Source organism: Furipterus horrens, unplaced genomic scaffold (assembly GCF_987537825.1).
Source record: "Furipterus horrens unplaced genomic scaffold, mFurHor1.1.pri manual_scaffold_5, whole genome shotgun sequence".
NCBI lineage: Eukaryota > Metazoa > Chordata > Mammalia > Chiroptera > Furipteridae > Furipterus > Furipterus horrens.
Genome location: NW_028327175.1, coordinates 58,654,459 through 58,674,856, shown reverse-complemented (window position 1 = coordinate 58,674,856; position 20,398 = coordinate 58,654,459).

Sequence of the window (20,398 nt, the reverse complement as noted above, 5' to 3'; positions counted from 1 at the left end):
CAGCAATACTCTATGTGAAAACTATCTGTTTATCTGGAAGATAGTGAGCATTTTAGAGATGATCTATAAGAGTGTATTTTGAATATATTCATGCCTTCTTCTCATTACTCTTATTTGGAGTAAAAGTTGAAAAATGAAGCATCTGGTTGAACATGAAATTCACATTACTTTACAAATCCTCAGTTGTGGTTCTGTTATCAATAAAAACTTTGTTATCATCCATGATCATTGAAAGTCAAACTGAAATAGAGAACGCGTGAAAAAGGCATAGAGAAGGTGAAAATTATTGTGTTGTGGATACTCTAATATGGAATTTCCTGATTTACACATTAATCTTCTCAGCAATAATAATATATACATGTTTGCATTTAGTTGCCAAATTTGTATGTAAAAAAGTTGCTTATAAACAAATAAAAGTAATTAAACTACTCAATATTAACTAAATATCTTGATTAAGATTTTAAAACAGTTTGGCTAGCATTTTTTTTCTGCTTTAGTAGAATGTTGCTGTGAAATGTGAGGATAACACTTCATGTGTTACTATTTGTTGTGAAGAGATTTAATAAATGTTTAAACAAGTCATTACCACATTGACAGCATTGCTTATCATGGAGCTGTAATTTTGATATTATCATGCTAGGCTTCCCACTCCCTTCCTCTGCCCTGAAAATGTGAGGCCAGATAAGCATGATTCTCAGAGAATGTTAACAGGCTGTACTAGATAGTTATGGGTGTCTGTTCTTGAGTATTTCTCTCTCCTGTGTAAAATAAGGAAAGAAAATCAGCCCTCCTTTCCATAGTGAGCTGGTAGCATGTGTGGAAAGAGTAAATTGTGTGTACTGTATACTCATTTGTTAGGAAAGTACCAGGTTCGCATCGTTGGAAGATACCGTGGCTCATACACAAGTAACCTCAGTAGCAGCTGAAGCCAAGAAGCCCCTTCTCAGCTTGTCTAATAGGATTCAAACTTGCAATGAGTAAAAGTATAGGTTAGCCTTCTGGCTCCTCTGACTGAAGGTCATGGGCTTACTTTCATCTATAAGTAGAATTAAATTAGATCTGTGACATTCATTCATTCAGTAATAATTATTGAACTACTATGTGCCAGAAAAATAATGAGCTAAACAGGTGCTCTTTCTGTCCTCTTGAAGCTTTTAATCAAGTAGTGAATCTGTATCCTTGGTTTTAGCTTCCTGTCGTCTGTGCATTTACTGAGTGGGCTTCCATTTCTCAATGATCCTCAGATTGCTCCACCAAGAAGACTTCCCCATGAGTTTCATCAATGAGAAAAGAAGGCATGACCTGAGTGTGGTGTAGTCACTTCAGTTACACAGTCTTAGAGATGGAAGGTTTCCTAGCTGTTTGGCTGCATATTTTTTCCTAAAAAAAGATTCAGGTGGATGGCCATTTGGTTTCTGCTCCACTGCATTTTAAAAGGGTATTGTGCCAGATTTCATCTAATGTCTTGCAATATAAATTCAGAATTTTCCAATTTATTTATATGATCATAAGGGATATGAGGTCAGTATGGCACAATTTGACTTTAATAGGCCCATGTTTAATCCTAGTGATCACCTATTGTTAAATTCTCAAAACTTAAGCAAATATTTAAAAACTTGTTCAGACAGATTTTCAGACACAGATTTTTGGTATCTACCTTTTTTCCCTATTGAAAATCAGTACAGCTGCTCATTTTGAGTTTTATGTGGTCTTTCCTATCCTCTCTGTAACTGTGAGACTGCACTGTATTTTTTTCTATATCACTGATGTTATTCTTCCCATCAGAGTTTTTCTATTATATCTTGGCCTTTTTCTTCATTCTCTTTGAGTAACAGGTAAATGCATTGCTTTTTCTTGTATAGTCCAATAAAATAGTTTTACATTAAAATAGTCGTTTGCAACCAGGGGTGCTCCCCCCAACCCCTAGTAGTCATTGAACAATGTCTGAAGACATGTTTGGTTGTCACACAAAAGGAAGGAGTGTGACTGATATCTAGTGAACAGAGGCCCAAAACACTTGTTAAACATCTTAAAATGCAGAAGATATCCCCCTCAACAAAGAATTATTTGCCCCAAAGTCAATAATGTTGAGCTTGAGATAATTTGTTTTAAACTGTTCAAACATTTGTTTTTATTCATATGCTTTTTAAGAGTATTTTTATTATGTCCCCTCTGATAGTCAGAGCAGCTACTGGTTATGGAAGTATTTTAGTATGCTTTCTTTCTTCACTGATTCATTTTTCTACAAGCATTGGAATATTTTTGCCTCTAATAAGCACTCTGAAGATAAGTAAGATAAATGTCTTTTTCTCTGACTTTATTATTTGAAAATCAGTATCTGTGAATTAAGACAGTTATAATTACAGATAAAGTTAATCATTCACATGAGAGCAGATAGAAAGTACCAGAAGGAAGTTGGAGGGATTGGTTGTTTTTAGTTGAAGGGATATAGAAGATATAATGGAGTAGATAGTGGTGGAGCTGGACCTCAAAGTGTAATCATGAATCAACCATGCGAAGGTGAGAAAATAGGAAATGAGAAAGGAAGAAGGTACATGGAACCAGGGCAGGCTCAAGGGACTGATGTGCCACACTCATCTTGAGGTGGAGTGCATGGAACAATGTGGTGGGAAAGTTCTTTGTTCCCTTACCTGGATGTTAATGGTACAGGCCAATTTGTTGTGTCTTGAAAATATGTACATCAAGATCATTCTAATGGTTTTACTTTTCTGACTATAAACTATATATTTTAAAATAACAATTTTATTTTATATTGAATAAATAATAATTTTAATTGCAATATGAGTTTGGCACTGTCCTGAGATTCCATGAGTATTTTTACTGCTTTTACATCAACTGATGTTTTTTTATAATCATCAGAAAAAAAAACCCTCTTTTTTCTTTCATTATTGAGTCTGAAAACTTACTTTGAACATGTACATTCTCACAGATTGGGTGTCAAAATAACCTGAAAATTCATAATTTAGAAGATGGGTCAGTGATTCACTCCTACAGTTTGGAGTGAAAATAAATTATAGTCTGAGATAATAAAATATGATAAAGAATATCTTTGAAAACATCTATAAAAGTGTTCCATTGCAATGGAGGGGCAATACTGTACACAACTTTCTTCCTATGGCGTGTGTGTGTGTGTGTGTGTGTGTTGGGGGTGGGGAACTTGATTTAAACTGCTGATTCCTAGGTCCCTGTCTATATTAACTATATTGAATGAGAAATGGGAAGAATACAGAGAAAAATGTTCTTTCTTTTTTTTCTATACTATTTTTATTCTTAAGTATATTTTATTCATTATGTTGTTATAGTAGTCCCAGTTTTTATTTCATTTGCTCCCCTCTGCCCAGTACCCCTTTCCATCCAGCAATGCCACTCCTCGTAGTTCATGTTCATTGTCATGCATATAAGTTCTTTGGCTTCACCCTTTCCTATATTATTCTTAACTTCCCTCTGTCTATTTTGTACCAACCAATTGTGCTTCTTAATCCCTGCACCATTTCCCCATTGCTCCCCCTTTCCCCTCCCAGCTGATAACCCTCCAAATGATCCCCATACCTATGATTCTGTTCTTATTCTGATTTGCTTAGTTGGATTTTGTTTTTAGTTTTTATATTCAATTGTTGATAGTTGTGAGTTTGTTGTCATTTTAGTGTTCATAATTTTGATCTTCTTTTGCTTAAGTAAGTCCCTTTGACATTTCATATAGTAATAGCTTGGTGATGTTGAACTCCTTTAGCTTTACCTTGTCTGGGAAGCACTTTATCTGCCCTTACATTTTAAATGATAGCTTTGCTGGGTAGTGTAATCTTGGTTGTAAGTCCTTGTTTTCCACCACTTTGAATACTTCTTGCCAGTCCCTTCTTGCCTGCAAAGTTTCTTTTGAGAAATTAGCTGATGTCTTATGGGAATTCCCCTGTAGGTAACTAACTGCTTTTCTCTTACTGCTTTTAAGATTCTCTCTTTATCTTGAAACTTTGACATTTTAATTATGATGTGTCTTGGTGTGATCCTTTTAAGAGTCTAGCTTTTTTGGGACTCTGTGCTTCCTGGACTTGTATGTCTATTTCCTTTGCCAAATTTGGGGAGTTTTCCTTCATTGTTTTCTCACGTAAGCTTTCAATTTCTTGCTCTTCCTTTTCTCCTTCTGGCACCTCTATGGTTCGGATGTTGGAATGTTTAAAGTTGTCCCAGAGGTTCCTAAGCCTCTCCTCATTTTTTTCAATTCTTGTTTCCTCATTCTGCACTGGTTGAGTACTTTTTTCTTCCTTATGTTTCAAATCACTAATTTGAACCCCAGTTTCCTCCCCTTCACCATTGGTTTTGTGTAGATTTTTCTTCATTTCATTTAGCACAGCCTTCACTTCTTCCCTTATACATTTGCCATACTTAAGCATATCTGTCAAGCCTGTGAGCATCTTTATCACCAGTGTTTTGAATTCTGCATCTGTTAGGTTGGCTATCTCCTCATTTGTTAGGTTGTCTATCCTGTCGTCACTTATTTCTCCCACTGGAATCTCTTCTGGGCCATACTTCTCTGTCTCCTCATCTTGACAGGCTTCTGTTTTTGTTTGCCTCTGTGTCTTAGGTAGAGCTATTGCACCCAATATATTTTAAGGAGCTGAACCTTAGGTATTTGTCAGTATGGGCGACCCGTTTCACCACATTGTGACGCTGTATGTGGGGGGAAGGTCTGAGAGGGAATAATGCCACCTGCTCTGCACTTGCCCCTTTTCCAGGCACTTGTCCCACTTCCCATATGGGACTGGCACCTCTCTAGCTGTTGTCCTGGATGTCGTTCCCAGGGTGGGTGAGTCTGTGGATGTTTTAGGACCACAGGGACCCTTTAAACAAGCAGACTCTGCTGAGAGACTGGAATTTTTTTCCTCTACCCCAGCCCCCACTGGTTTGCACAGTTGAAGCAAGAGGCTTTATTTTCCCCAATGCTGGGACAGTGAACTGCATGGTCTGGTCTGGTGCTGGGAGCACTCCCCAGGTGTCCCTCCTGACTTTCTAAAACATGTGACTGCACTTTCTGCCAGTCTGCCGCTGCCACCACTGCTGCCGCCATCACACTGCATTCTCTCCACCCTGGCTCCACCCCTCCTACCTGTCTGGATGAGTATTTCTTCTTTATATCTTTGTTTGCTGGACTTCCATGCAGCTCGATTTTCTGGAATTTCTGGTTGTCTCTAGTTTTGAGGTAGTTGTATTCCTTCTTAGCTGTGGAGGGAGACACAGCATGTTGGTCTAGGCCTCCATCTTGGCTGGAAGTCGAAAATGTTCTTTTTTCCCCTCTTTTCTTCTTACACGTGTTTTACGTCATACTTGTGAAACTAAAGTATAAAAACCACTGTTCTAATAGATAAAAGAGTCAGGCAACTCAGACTGTAGTTAAACATATTGTCAATGTGATAATCAAAAGTGAAAGTAATGAATGAGCTTCTAGAAATGTTTTGGCTGTGTGTGGATAAGTGAGGCCTAGGGGAATGGATTGAATTATGCACACAGAAAGGCTGGAAAGGGAAGAAATAAAAATATTTGTCTGTGATTAGTATTACTGAGAGAGAATTTCCATAGTTTAAAAAATATAAATGTATTGATTCTGTTGTAAAAGGAGAGATGTATATGTCCAATCATGAATTACCAAATCAGTTTTGGGGATGCACCTGCACATGATTATAAAAATACATTGTTGTCTTAGGATTCTCAGAACAAGTAAAGTTGGGTACATAAATGCTACTTCTTTCCCTTTTATTGAGCTAGTAAATATATTAAGAAATCATTTGTTTTCATAGACAGTCTGCCTACCTTTGTTTTCTAATGGTATATAACTTTAAGGTAATAGTAGCTAAATGAATTTTCTTCTATTTTTCTTATTCTCTATGCATAAATTTTATAAATAATTAACTTGTTTCATGTAGTATAAATATTTTTTCATTGGCTCAAGTATTAAATTCATGTTTTATTCTGTTCTGTGTTTCTAAGATTGTCAACTCTAAAGGAGCTATATCTATGTGGTTCTTATCATATATAGATGAATTTTTAATTAATGCTCTTTATATGATGAGGATGGCTCTTGATACAGCTGGTTTAAAGGACCAAATTTACCTGAAATCTGGTATGGTAAGGACTTTATCATAATATTATTTGTTTTTAGTGTGGTTATTTCTTCTTCTGTAAAATCAGGCTGCTGAGATGTGTTGAGACAATTCTATGGCTTAATTATGTAAAGCACTTAGCCTGGTGAGTGCCCAATAACTATCACTCCTTTCCTTCATGACCCATGTAATAAATTGACTAAAGTAATTCCTGGCCTCCGCTACTTTTTGTGAAGTAAGAGTGGAGATTACTTTGATTTAATGGAAAAGGTTGGAACACTTTTCACTCTATTCAGTGCTTCTCCCTGTGGTCCAACCTGGAGGAGGACTATACAGCCCTGCACTGTACAACTTAGGCAATGTAATGTGACTAGCATTGTTATCAGTGAAAAATGAGCTTTTTCTGTGTTCCTAGGAAAAGAATTTCCTGAGACCCACATGGGAAAATGAGGTTTCATGGTAAATTTTATTGGTGATATAAAATTAAGAGTGTTCTCCTCCTGACTTCCCAAGGTCCCACATCTGTGTATATTATCATGGAAAAGGTCCAGTCTTGTCATCAGTAGGGTCAATGTGAAGGCCACTGCCCAAAGTTTCTGCTCCATGTTTAAATACAATATAGTCCAGCATCTGGCTACCTTAGTGTGTGTTTCCAGCTGCAATCCATTTGTGTGCTATGGTGTTCAAGCTCCTTCCTACAGCCTGTGTGAGGAGTCTGAACAGCCATGGGCCATGCAACTGCTAAGGCCCCTTGGCTATGGAGAGAGGATGTGTGAGTGTATGGAGCCATTGCAGGTCCTGAGCAAGAGAAAGAGAGAAAAGGAGCTTCTTTGTTCCCCTGGGGTTATATATCTTGGGCTTAGAAAAGACCAGAAGTTTTTCAAACTGACCAATGAACTTCCAAAATGGGCTTTTGATAGGTCCATCCCTAGTTAGACTAATAGGTCAGCACCTCCTGCTGTATCCTCCAACAATCTGGTACCAGAGGAGGGAAGGGAGGAGTGTTAATCCCATTGGTGGAGCAATGATATGATCCCCTCTGGTGCAAAGCTATAGCTTCCTGGTGAAGCAAACAGGCTTATGCTTCCCAAATTATTAAATTCAATATCTAGTTCCCTTGCTCCCTTTTTCTTATTTATAATTAATTACCTAAATACCGACAGTAACAACATTAGCAAATGAAATGTAAGTGAAGTGCTGAATCATTTCCTAGCAGAGGATTCAGAGCCTCTGAACCTGTTCTTTTTTCCCTATGCCACAAGGACATGCACTGCTTCTTAGAAAGACTTCTCCATCAGCCTGAATCCAGGGAGAATGCTCTCTGAGCCTGGAGCAGAGGTATAACAGACTTAGAGTGAATAGAAGTCATAAATGAGAAATAAATATTTGTTGTTGGAAAACCCAAAGACTTTGTGATCATTTTATGTCACATAAATAATACCCAAAAGGAATTTTGTGAGGAATAAATAGCAAGAACGCTCGATCAGAGCCAATTTGAAGTACCACCTTTGATCTTAAGCCTTCCTCACCCAAGGGAAGAAGTCATAGAGGTCCCTTTTGCCTTTCAATTCTTGTCTGGCCTTCTAACTAGCTCTAAGATATTATAAATTGTTGTAGAGAATGTGTGCTCCTTTATAATCTCCACAGAGAGGGTATACACAAGTTTCTTCAAACAGAACTGTAAAATGTTGAGTAGAGGTATTTTACATTTGAATGTAAAGCAAGTTTTGGTGGGTCAGTTTGCCACTGGCAAATGGTTGTGGCTTGATGTCAATATGAATGGGAAATGAAGAAGTTGCTCGTAAGTCAGGGCCTAAAAGTTCTGCAGAAAGACTGTTATTCCAAGAGTCCAGGAGAAGTCATTCTGCTTGTGTATGATTCCATCAATAATGTCAGGTTCAGATGCTGTTTTAAAGGAGAAAATGTTTTCATAATTTTAACATTTTCTGAATTGTTCTCTCAATGAGTTATAGCCTTTAACCTAAGCCATTTGGGTTATGGCAATAGAAGAACTCTTCTGAGAATTTCAAGAAAGCATAAATGGATTTTGAGCCTACTTATTTGTCAAAATAGGCCCCTATTCTGAGATATCAGTTTGATTCAAAGAAGGCCCTTAAGAAATATTTATTAGCTTGTTAAACTGAGCTGTTTTTATTCCTAGAACAAGTGTCATAAAAATATTCAAAATTTTACAGAGTTCTACTATCTAACCACTCAGCATGAATAATTAGAATACTTATTATCTGTTTCTTTTCATAAAACAAGGGTTTCCTCCTAGCACCAATACATCTGAAATAGTTCTCCATATCATTAAGTATGAATGAACATAAGAGGACTCAGATATTTCTCATGTTAGACTTTTGTGAGGAACTACCTGGCCAAATGGATGTATTTTATGTTAATTTCACAGAGACTGATGAATACTATCCTAATATATTCTTGAAGATTTGTCTTTCACCATTTTTCACTCAGAAATATAGATTGCATTCTGATTGTCGTATAGTGTGTGCATTGTGTGGCATTATAGTAGAAGAGCAGCTTATTCTCGGGAATATATTCAGCTTTTGTCATTTGTGATAAAATATCTTGAAAGATTTTTCAACTTGGAAAGCTTATTTTAAAGTGGTAACCTAGCCAAATAACAGTGAACAACAACAACAAAAACACAAACTGTATATTTTAATTAGGCAGGCCAGGAAGCTTTCATTGCCTAAAGATGTTATTGATCTAAGTTATTAAATTAAAGTCAGCTGTACTAGTTTATGGATAGTGAACCCCCCAACAAACAGAATGTTAAAGTAGCAGCAATATGAACAAAAAAACTAGAATAAATTTTTGGATATGTTTAAGTCTCAAATGAAAGAGATAAAAACTAGTCTGCATTAATCTCTCCCTCAGATTTGCTGGAAGTGATATTTTATGATGTGGTCAATAAGGGCTAATAAAATCTATAAGAAGATATGTATCACATCACTCTGGTGACGTCAGGAATCAATTCTTGGTAGAATTCCAAGTTCCAGAAACTCTGTTGATATTTCATTCCCACTGCATGTTTGTTTTTTGCTGATTTATAGTTTCCACTTTCCTTGATGGGAGGGTGTATATTACTAGGCATGATCTATCCAATATTCTAGTTTTAAGATAATTCACTTATATCTCATATGGATATTTTTATTTAATAAACTTTTTATTGAAGTGCAATGGCAAAGTCCAGAAATCAAAAGTGTACAAATTTGATAAATGTTCTCTAAGTGGACACACCCAGAGAATGACCACAGGAGCCAAGAAATAATCTTACCAGCATCCGACTGGTCCATCCTTGTCAGTAATCTTCTCTTCTCCTCTCAAGGTAGCCAACAATCTGACTTCAAATATCATAGATTTCCCTGTTTTGAACATATATGTCTGGCAACTTTTGAACAATATTATGTTTCTGGAATTCACCTATGCCATAGTGTATAATACTAGTTTATTCTTTCCATTGCTTTATAAATTTCCATTTATGAATATTATAATTTATCTATCCACTTTACAATTGATGGGTATTTAGGTTCTTTCCACTTTTGGCTATTGTTAATAATGCTGCTATAAATATTCTTAAACATGTCTTTCAGTGCACCAAATCATACATTCAGTTAGAATATACTTGAGTGGAGTTATTGTATCATACAATATATGTATATTGTTAATTCTAGTAGATACAGCTAAATAATTCTCCAAAATGGTTGAGCCAACCTCAAATTCCAAAGTTGTTACACATTCTTACTAACAATGGCAATTGTTCATTTTTTAAAAAAAAATATGCTTTATTGATTATGCTGTTACAGTTGTCCCAATTTCTTTTCCTTTTGTTCCCCTCCACCCAGTGACACCCCTCCCTCAAGTTGTTCCCCCCACTTTGTCCATGCCCATTGGTTGTGCATATAGTTCTTCTCAACATCTTCCTGTACACTCCACTCCCTCCTACTATGCTTCTTAATTCCTGTACCATCTCCCTCCCTTTTCCCCTATCCCCCTCTCTGCTGACCTCCCCTTGTATGTTCCCCATACCTATAATTCTTTTCCCACTCTCATTGCCTATTTAGTTTGCCTTTGTTTTCATTCCCTAGCTTCTGTTGTTGGATGTTGTGATACAGTTTTCATTTTTTTAAGTATATTTTATTGATTATATTGTTACAATAGTTCCAATTTTTTCCCCTTTGCTCCCCTCCACCCAGCACCCCCCACTCCCAGCAATTCCTCCCCAAGTCCATGCCCATGGGTTGTACATACAAGCTCTCCCACTTCACCCTTTCATATATTCTTTTTCTTTTTTTAATAAATAAATGATTAATCAATTATTTTAACAATAAAAAATATCAATCCCTCCCTCTCAGACTTAAGACCCTTTATAATCTTATATAGGACAATGGGCGACGGTCTTGAGCTCCTCTAGCTGCTTCAAGCTGGACATTGTCATCGTCCTACCTACCCTTGGGTCCAGAAATCCCTAATAAGAGTAGGGGTGCGGAGGGGAGGGTGGCCTTCCCACATGGGGAAGGATCGTGATGAATCCAGGTCAGTTGGCTGTCTCCAGACAACAGCGTGCTTGGTTTAACAGGCTGGCATCTTTGTTGTATTCTGGAGGCAACAGATTTGGCAACAGGTTTAAAAGACATCATTCAATTTATAACCACTAGATAACAGAAGGCAGGGATTAATTTTTCAATGTCCCACATAAGGGAAAAAAAGGGCTTCTTTGGAGGAAGGTGTGCCAGGCACGTCTCACCTGTCCAAAACCCTTTTGCCCATTATACTTAGTTTGGGCTGAGGGAAATATTTTAGGTTTCCCCCTCTCAGACCTCTGGACTTTTCTGTCCAAGCCATTAGTATAGAAAAGAGAAACTGGTTTTTTAAAGCAAAGTTCACAGACCACCCCATACTTCACCAACCCAGTCACTTAGTTCAGCCAAACCATTGAGTCTCAGGAGGCAGCACTGCAGACAGGATTAAGTGAGGCCTATATGTACAGACAGTCACTCAGGTAATGAGGTCATAGGCTTATGCCCTTTGAAAACAGAAAACACAAGTTGATTTCTGTAGCATAACCCACAAACAAGTCTCTAAATCTGTAAGACTGTCTTATTGGAAAGACATCCAGTTGCAAGACATTTGACATTCTTCTTGCCTGTAAATTAAACAACTTTGACAGTACCACAGACATAGTTTAACTTTCAAATGAAAACATATTTTAAATGAAAAGAAACTTTAAAGACAATTAGCTGCACTACTTTATAGTCTGCCACTGATCATTGTGATTTTCCTGGAATAACAATTTTTCTCCCTAAGATTACCATCCTTGTCATTAAAGGGACTGCATTAAGTCCATTTTTAATTTATCCTGTTCATTTGCATAAACACAACAAGAGCAGGAAATGATCATTTATGATCTTTAGTTCTGCTTTGCTGGAATTTACGCAAGGAACATTTAGGGTGACCTTCAGTGTGCCCTTCAGGGCACAGAAGCTGAGCCACACAGCTGGCATTCAGCCTTGCCTGTACACACCTGTTTTTTCCAAGTTCTTTTGGTTTTCCATTGTGCCTTAAGGTCCCTTCTAGCCATCTTTCAGGAAAACAACCTTCATTCCTTCCCTGGAAAGATTGCTGTGGACTGCACAACCAACCACAGTACCAGGCCTTTTATCACCTGGGCTTTTATTTCCTTTGAAAGTTATTCCCAGTTCCTCAGGGCTTTATGGTAACAACCAGAGCCCACGCATGTCTCCTTTAGGCATGACATTCCAGTCAATGTCTTGGTAAAAAAAAACCTCTATTAACAACTGTTCTTATTAGTTTTATGCAAAGAAACTTATGTCATTTCTTACTTCTTTAGAATGCCAAACTCTGGAGGGATCAGATAGGGAGAAAAATATACAGTGTGAAGGAAAATCCTTGTCATTCTAATATTCACAGAACTGGCGTTTCCATTCTTCATATTTTCATTTTTCCCCCACTAAAATTTTTTTTGTTTGTTTTCCCATTATAGTTGTCCCACTTTTTTCCCCCCTCTTGCTTCCCTGCATCCTGCCCCTCTCTTCTCCCACATTCAGTCCCCACTCAGTTGTCCATGTCCATGGGTCATTTATACATGTTCTTTGACTAGACCCTTCCTTATCTTACCCTCTTCTCTTCCTCCCACCTCCCCCCCTTTTACTGTTAGTCTACTCCTTGTTTACATACCTCTGGTTCAATTTTGCTCATTTGTTTGTGTTGTTCATTAGTTTCCTGTAATAGGTGACAGCATACGGTATTTTCCTTTCGTTGCCTGGCTTATTTCGCTAAATAATTGGTAGAAGTTCCTTCTTTTTTCTGCTACAGAGTACTCCATTGTGTAAATGTACCACAGTTTTTGACCCACTCATCTACAGATGGGCATTTAGGTTGTTTCCAGCACTTGGCTAATGTAAATAGTGCTGCTATGAACAGAGGGGTGCATAGGTTCTTTTGAATTGGTGTTTCAGGATTTTTTGGATATAATACTAGCAATGGAATTGCTGGTTCAAAAGGCAGTTCCACTTTTAGTTTTTTGAGGAAATTCCAAACTGTTTTCCATAGTGGCTGCACCAGTCTGCATTCCCACCAGCAATACACCAGGGTTCCCATTTCTCCACATCCTCTCCAGCACAAGTTGTTTATTGATTTATTGATAATGGCCATTCTGACTGGTGTGAGGTAGTTTCTTATTGTGGTTTTTACTTGCATCTCTCTGATGGCTAGTGGTGTTGACCGTTCTTTCATATGTCGATGGACCCTCTGTATATCTTCTTTGGAGAAGTGTTTGTTCAGGTCCTTTGCCCATTTTTTAATTGGGTTGTCTGTCTTCTTGGTGTTGAGTTGTATGAGTTCTTTATATATTTTGGAGTTCAATATCTTGTCTGAGATATCATTGGCAAATATATTTTCCCATATGGTTGGTTTTCTTTTCATCTTGCTGATGTTTTCTTTAGCTGAGCAGAAACTTTTTAGTTTGATGTAGTCCCATTTGTTTATTCTTTGCTTTATTTCCCTTACCTTAGGAGATATATCAGTGAAAATGTTGCTATGTGGGATATCTGAAAATTTCCTGCCTAATTTTTCCTCTAGGACTTTTATGGTATCACGGCTTACATTTAAGTCTTTTTTATCCATTTTGAGTTTATTCTGATGTATGGTGTAAGTTGGTGGTCTAGTTTCATTTTTTTTGCACGTCCCTGTCCAGTTCTCCCAACACCATTTGTTGAAGAGGCTCTTTTTACTCCATTTGATGTTTATTCCTCCTTTGTCAAATATTAGTTGACCATATAGACCTGGGTTTATTTATAGGCTCTCTATTTTGTTCCACTGATCTATATGTCTGTTCTTATGCCAGTACCAGACTGTTTTGATTACCATGCCCTTGTAGTATAGTTTGATATCAGGTATTGTGATTCCTCCTACTGTGTTCTTCTTCCTCAAAATTGCTGTCGATAGTTGGGCTCTTTTTTGGTTCCATATAAAATTTTGAAGTATTTGTTCTAGGTCTGTGAAAAATGTCATTGGTTTTTAAATAGGGATTGCATTGAATCTATAAATTGCTTTGGGTTGTATGGACAGTTTAATGATGTTGATTCTTCCCATCCATGAACATGGTATATGCTTCCATTTATTTGTATTGTCCTTAATTACTTTCTTCAGTGTTATGTAGTTTTCTGAGTACAAGTCTTTTACCTCCTTGATTAAATTTATTCCTAGGTACTTTATTTTTCTTGTTTCTATGGTAAATGGGATTTTTCTTTTAGTTTCTATCTCTGAGATTTTATTGTTGGTGTACAGAAATGCCTTCCACTTCTGAATATTGACTTTGTACCCTGCTATTTTGCCGAATTCACTTATGAAGTCGAGAAGTTTTTTTGTGGAGTCTGTAGGGTTTTCTATGTACATTATCATGTCATCTGCAAATAATGACAGTTTTACTTCCTCTTTTCCAATTTGGATGCCTTTTATTTCTCTTTCTTGTCTGATTGCTATGGCTAGAACTTCCAAGACTATGCTGAATAGGAGTTCCTGACCTCAGGGGAATGCTCTCTGTTTTTGCCCATTGAGTATGATGTTGGCTTCAGGTTTCTCGTATATGGCCTTTATTATGTTGAGGTATGCCCCCTCTATTCCCATTTTGCTGAGAGTTTTCATCATAAATAGATGTTGTACTTTATCAAATGCTTTTTCTGCATCTATTGATATGATCATGTGGTTTTTGTCTTTCATTTTGTTTATGTGGTGTATTATGTTTTTTGATTTGTGAATATTAAACCATCCTTGCATCCCTGGGATGAATCCCACTTGATCGTGGTGTATGATCTTTCTAATGTGTTGCTGGATCCTGTTTGCCAATATTTAGTTGAGGATTTTAGCATCTATGTTCATCAGCGATATTGGTCTGTAGTTTTCTTTATTTGTTGTGTCTTGACCTGGTTTTGGAATTAGGGTTATACTGGCTTCATACAATGAGTTTGGGAGTCTTCCCTCTTCCTGGATCTTTTGGAATAGTCTGAGGAGGATAGGAGTTAGTTCTTTTCTAAATGTTTTGTAGAATTCACCTGTGAAGCCATCTGGTCCAGGGCTTTTGTGTGCTGGGAGTTTTTTGATTACTGCTTCAATTTCACTAGTTGTTATTGGTCTATTCAGGCTTTCTGCTTCCTCTTGATTCAGTTTTGGAAGTCTATATGTTTCCAGGAATTTGTCCATGTCCTCTAGGTTGTCAAATTTTTTGCCATACAGTTGTTCGTAATAATTTCTTACAATCCTTTGTATTTCTGTGGTATCAGTTGTGATTTCTCCTCTTTCATTTCTGATTTTATTTACTTGGGTCCTCTCTCTTTTTTTCTTGATGAGCCTGGTTAAAGGCTTGTCAATTTTGTTTATCTTTTCAAAGAATCAGCTCCTACTTTTGTTGATCTTTTGAATTATTAGCTTAGTCTCTATGTCATTTAATTCTGCTCTGATCTTGATGATTTCCTTCCTTCTACTTGATCTTGGCTTTGCTCGTTGTTCTTCCTCTAGTTCTTGTAGCTGTAGGGTAAAATTTTTTATTAGAGATTCTTCTAGCTTTTTTAGGTAGGCCTGTATTGCTATGAACTTTCCTCTCAGGACTGCTTTTGTTGTATCCCATAGGTTTTGGGTTGTTGTGTGTTCATTATCATTAGTTTCCAGAAACTTTTTGATTTCTTCCTTGATGTCATTTTTAACCCATTCATTATTTAATAGCATGTTATTCATTCTCCATGAGTTTGAGTGTTTTTGAGTTTTTTCATTGAGGTTGATTTCCAATTTTAAGCCATTGTGATCTGAGAAGATGCTTGATATAATTTCAAATATCTTAAATTTCTTGAGGCTTGTTCTGTGTCCTACCATGTGTTCTATCTTTGAAAATGTTCCATGTGCACTTGAGAAGAATGTATATTTTGCTTCTTTTGGGTAAAAAGTTCTATATGTATAGACTAAGTCCATTTGATCTAGAATGCTGTTCAGTGCCTTAATATCTTTGGTGTTTCTTTGCTTCGAAGATCTGTCCATTGTTGACAATGGGGTGTAAGTCCCCTACTATGATTGTGTTGCTATCTATATCTTTCTTGAAGTCTTTCAAAAATTTCCTTACATATTTGGGTGCTCCTAAGTTGGGTGCATATATATATATTTATAAGGGTTATATCTTCTTGATGGATTTTTCCCTTAAGTATTATGAAATATCCTTCTTTGTCTCTTTTTATGGCCTTTGCTGTGAAATCTGTTTTATCTGATATAAGTATTGCTACCCCGGCTTTTTTCCATGTCCATTTGCTTGAAATACTTTTTTCCATCCCTTCACTTTCAGTCTGTGTAGAGCTTTTGTTCTAAGGTGGGCCTCCTGTAGACAGCATATATGTGGGTCATGCCTTCTAATCCATTCAGCTACCCTATGTCTTTTGATTGGGGTATTTAATCCATTTACATTTAAGGTTATTACTGATAAGTACTTATTCATTGTCATTTTCCCCCTTTGTACTCATGTTTCTCTCTGTCGCTCTCTGTTTCTTCATCTTCTTAAAGCAGACCCTTTAGCATCTTTTGCAATGCTGGTTTGGTGGAGATGTATTCTTTTAGCCTTCTTTTGTCTTGGAAACTCCTTATTTCACCTTCCATTTTGAATGAGAGCCTTGCTTGGTAGGGTATTTTTGGTTGTAAGCCTTTGTTTTTCATTGCTTGGAATATTTTTTGCCATTCCCTTTGGCTTGTAGTGTTTCTGCTGAGAAATCTGATGATAGCCTTATTGGAGCTCCCTTGTATGTTATTTGTTGTTTCTCTCTTGCTGCTCTTAGGATTCTCTCTTTGTCTTTGAATGTTGCCATTTTTTATGATGTGTCTTGAGGTGGGCCTGTTGGGGTTCATCTTCTTTGGGACCCTCTGTCCTTCCTGGACTTGAGTGATTCTTTCTCTCCTCATGTTAGGGAAGGTTTCTGTCATTAGTTTTTCAAAGAGGTTTTCTATTCCTTTGTCTTCTTCTCCTTCTGGAATTCCTATGATATGGATATTATTACATTTCATGTTGTCCTGTAGCTGTCTTAGAACCTCTTCAGTCTTGTTCAGTCTTTTTTCATTTTGTTGCACTGTCTGGGAGTTTTTGTTTATGTTGTCCTCCAGCTCACTGATCCGATCTTCTGCTTCATCTACCCTGCTTTTAATTCCTTCTACTGTGTTCTTCAATTCAGAGATTGCATTCATTTCCTTCTTGCTCTTATTGACAGCTTCCATGTCCTTTTTCATGCTGGTGTAATTCTCAGTAAGTTCCTTGTAGTTTTTCTGGAGTTCCTTGTTGTTTCCGCTGAGCTCATTGAGCTTCTCCATAATCCATGTTTTGAATTCCATATCTGATAATTTGCTCCCCTCCATTTCATTTCGCACTCTTTCTGGGGATTCCTTTCGATGGGGGGTTGTTTCTCTGTCTCTCCATTTTTGTGACTCCTATTGTTTTTTGGTGCTTCTTAGAATGATCTGCACTTCCTGGATCTGCCCCTGGTGGCATCAGATCCTGTACCAGTCTGGGCCTAGGCAGCCTGTTGGAGACTTCCAGGGATCTACTGCCTTTGTCTGTTTCCTTTAGTTGTTAATCTATTTAATTTGTGATTAGCCATCAGGCTGAAGGTCCATGGGTGTGGCAGCTTAATTCCTGTAGGCAGGGCTTTTGCTTCCCCTCAGGCTGACACCACTTGGAGGAGAATGGTCTGCCTGCAGTCCTGGGGATGAGACAGCACTGGGACTTGGTCGGCTGCACCCCCAGTTCTCCTCTCAAAGCCACCACGCCAAACTCTCCCCAAGTGTCTCCAGTCCTCTCTGCCTTCCCTCTGCTTGAGCCCAGGGTAGTGGTGGCCAAAATATTTTCATATGTGATCCACTTAAGAGCTTTTTTTCTCCCACTGTTTCTCTCTGGCTAGCAAGAAATCCTGTGGCTTTTCACTTTTCACAGCTGGATACTATTTTACTTTCCACTCTGTAGCTGTAGCCTGGGAAGCCCAGCTGGGGGTTTAGACCCTGCCCTTCTCAGGGGGAACCCCCGGATGCTGAGCTGTTTCTCATTCCCTTCAGCTGCCACCCGTGGGAGCCCAGCCAACCCTTCCACGTCTCTGCACTCCCTCCCAGTCACGTTGTGATGTAGCGGCCTTTTCTGTCTCCGTGGTTATAAGACTTCTCTCTAGCTAGTGTTCTTTTGGTTATTCCAGATGATTTCTCCAAAATTAAGTTGTAAATCCAGACTGGTCCTGGGAGGATGTTAGTGTAGCTTCCACTTACTCCTCCGCCATCTTTGATCTCCAGTTTTCATTTTAATATTTATAGTTTTGATTCTTTCTCCTAAGCAAGTCCCTTTAACACTTCATATAACAGTGGTTTGGATCTGATCAACTCCTGCAGTTTTACTTTTTCCTGGAAGCACTTTCTCTGCCCTTCTATTCTGAATGACAGCTTCGCTGAATAGCATAATCATGGTTGTAGGTTTTTGCTTTTCATTACTTTGAATATTTCTTGCTAGTCTTTTCTTGCCTGCAGAGTTTCTTTTGAGAAATTGGCTGATAGTCTTATTGGGACCCCTTTGTACATAATTCTTTTCTTCTCTCTTACTGCTTTTAAGATTCTCTCTTTATCTTTAATTTTTGATATTTTGATTATACTGTGTCTTGGTGTGGTTCTCTCTGGTTCCAGTTTTCTTGGAACTATCTGTGCTTTTTGGATCTGTAAGTCTATTTCCTTCCCCAAGTTAGGGAAATTCGGCTTTATTATTTTTTCACATAATTTTTCAATGTATAGTATTTCTTCTTCACCTTCAGGCAACCCTATAATTCAGATGTTGGCCTGCTTATAGCTGTCCGATAAGTTTCTGAACCTCTCCTCGTTTTCCTCAGTTTTTGTTTCCTCTTTCTGCACTGGTTGACTGTTACTTCCCTATGTTCTGATTTGTTGATTTGATTCCTGGTTTTCTTTCCCTCACCACTAGTTTTGTATGTGTTCTTATTCATTTCAGCAGGACTAGCCTTCACTCCTTCACCATCTTGTTTGTTTAAGATTTGCTGTTAGGTCTGTAAGTATTTTTATAACCAAAGCTCTGAACTGAGCCTCAGAAAGATTATCTATTGACTGGTCCATTAGATTAGAAATTTTCTGTCTGGTTAGCTGCATCACCGGAATCTCTATCATGATCTGTACCATCTTGATAGTTTTTTTGTTTATCTTTGTTTCCTGGGCAGGGCAGTCACACCTCCTCTGTGATAGGGGGCAGAGCCCCATGCACTGGTCACAACCGGGCAACCCTTCTCACCACGCTGCGGCATTTTCTGTGGGGGTGGGGTCCAAGATAGGTTTCTATTGTTCACTCTCTGCTGAGAGACTGGGAGCCTCCTCCTCCATCCCCACCCACTCTGATCCTCACAGTCCAAGGCAATGGAGGTCTGCCTTCCCTGGCTTTGGAATTGCAAGCTGACGGATCTGGTCTGCAGCTGAGGGTACTCCCTAGGTTTTTCTCACCTCCCCTTAAATATGGGTGTCTGTGCTTTCCACCATCCCGCCACCATCACTGCTGCTGCCACCAACAGCACAGCTTGACCTCTCCACCCCGGCTTTGCCCCCCACCCCCCACCTGTCTGGATGAGCACAACTTCTTTATAACGTCATATGTTGGACTTCAATTTGTTTTCTGGAACTTCTGGTTATTTCTTTCTGGTTTTGTGGTAGTTGTATTCCTTCTTATTTGTAGAAGGACATGGAGCGTGTCAGTCTAGGCCTCCATCTAGGCTGGAAATCTTTGTTCATTCTTTCAACTGTAGTTTTCTGTGGTTTAAATTTGCTTTTCCCCAAAGATTGATAAGAATGAACATAAATTTCTATTTGATTATCCTCCTTTGTGAAGTGTATACTTCCTATTTTTAAATTGAGTTGTTTGTTTTATTTGTATTAATTTGTGAAAATTTTATGTATTCTGTTTTGAAGCTCTTTGTCATTTATATGAATTGCAAATATTTCACCTGCTTTGTGGCTTGCTCTTTCATTCTCAATGATGTATTTGGATAAAAAAGTTCTTAATGTTTATGTAGTCCAATTTCTACATAACTTTATTATAGTTAAGGTTTTTCAGTCCTTTTCAAGAAATCTCTGTTCAAAATGGTGAAGATATTCTTATATTATATTCCAGATTCTTTATTCCCTTTTACATTTAGATCCATGATTTGAAAGTGATTTTGTTCATGGACTAAGACAGGGATCAATATTTGCTTTTTATTATATAGATATACAATTGGAACAGCACTATTTATTAATAATGCTATTCTTTCCCCACAGTGCTATAGTGCCATCTTTGTCATGTGCTTATATTTGTGAGTTTACTTCTAGACTCTTTAATCTGTTCCAATATTCTAATTTTCTATCATTGCATCCACACAACACTCCTTTAATTATTGTATTTTAAAAGGCTTGAGATCTGCTTGTATATTTGACTATTTATATGAATTCAAGGATTCTGGTGAAATTTTATAGAGTCAAAACTTTATAAAATGCTATATTCACCTTTTATTTTTGCTATGACATCATTTTTACTTGTGTAACAGTAGATTTCTGAGTTATAATATTTCTTAAGATTATTATGATATATGTTTATTTTTATAAATACTATGACTACTACTACTAGAACCTAGAACTATTTCTAATGTCATCACGAAATAGGGTTTTATAACCACTTTAAGAGCAAATAATGGGAGAAATTTTGCCAA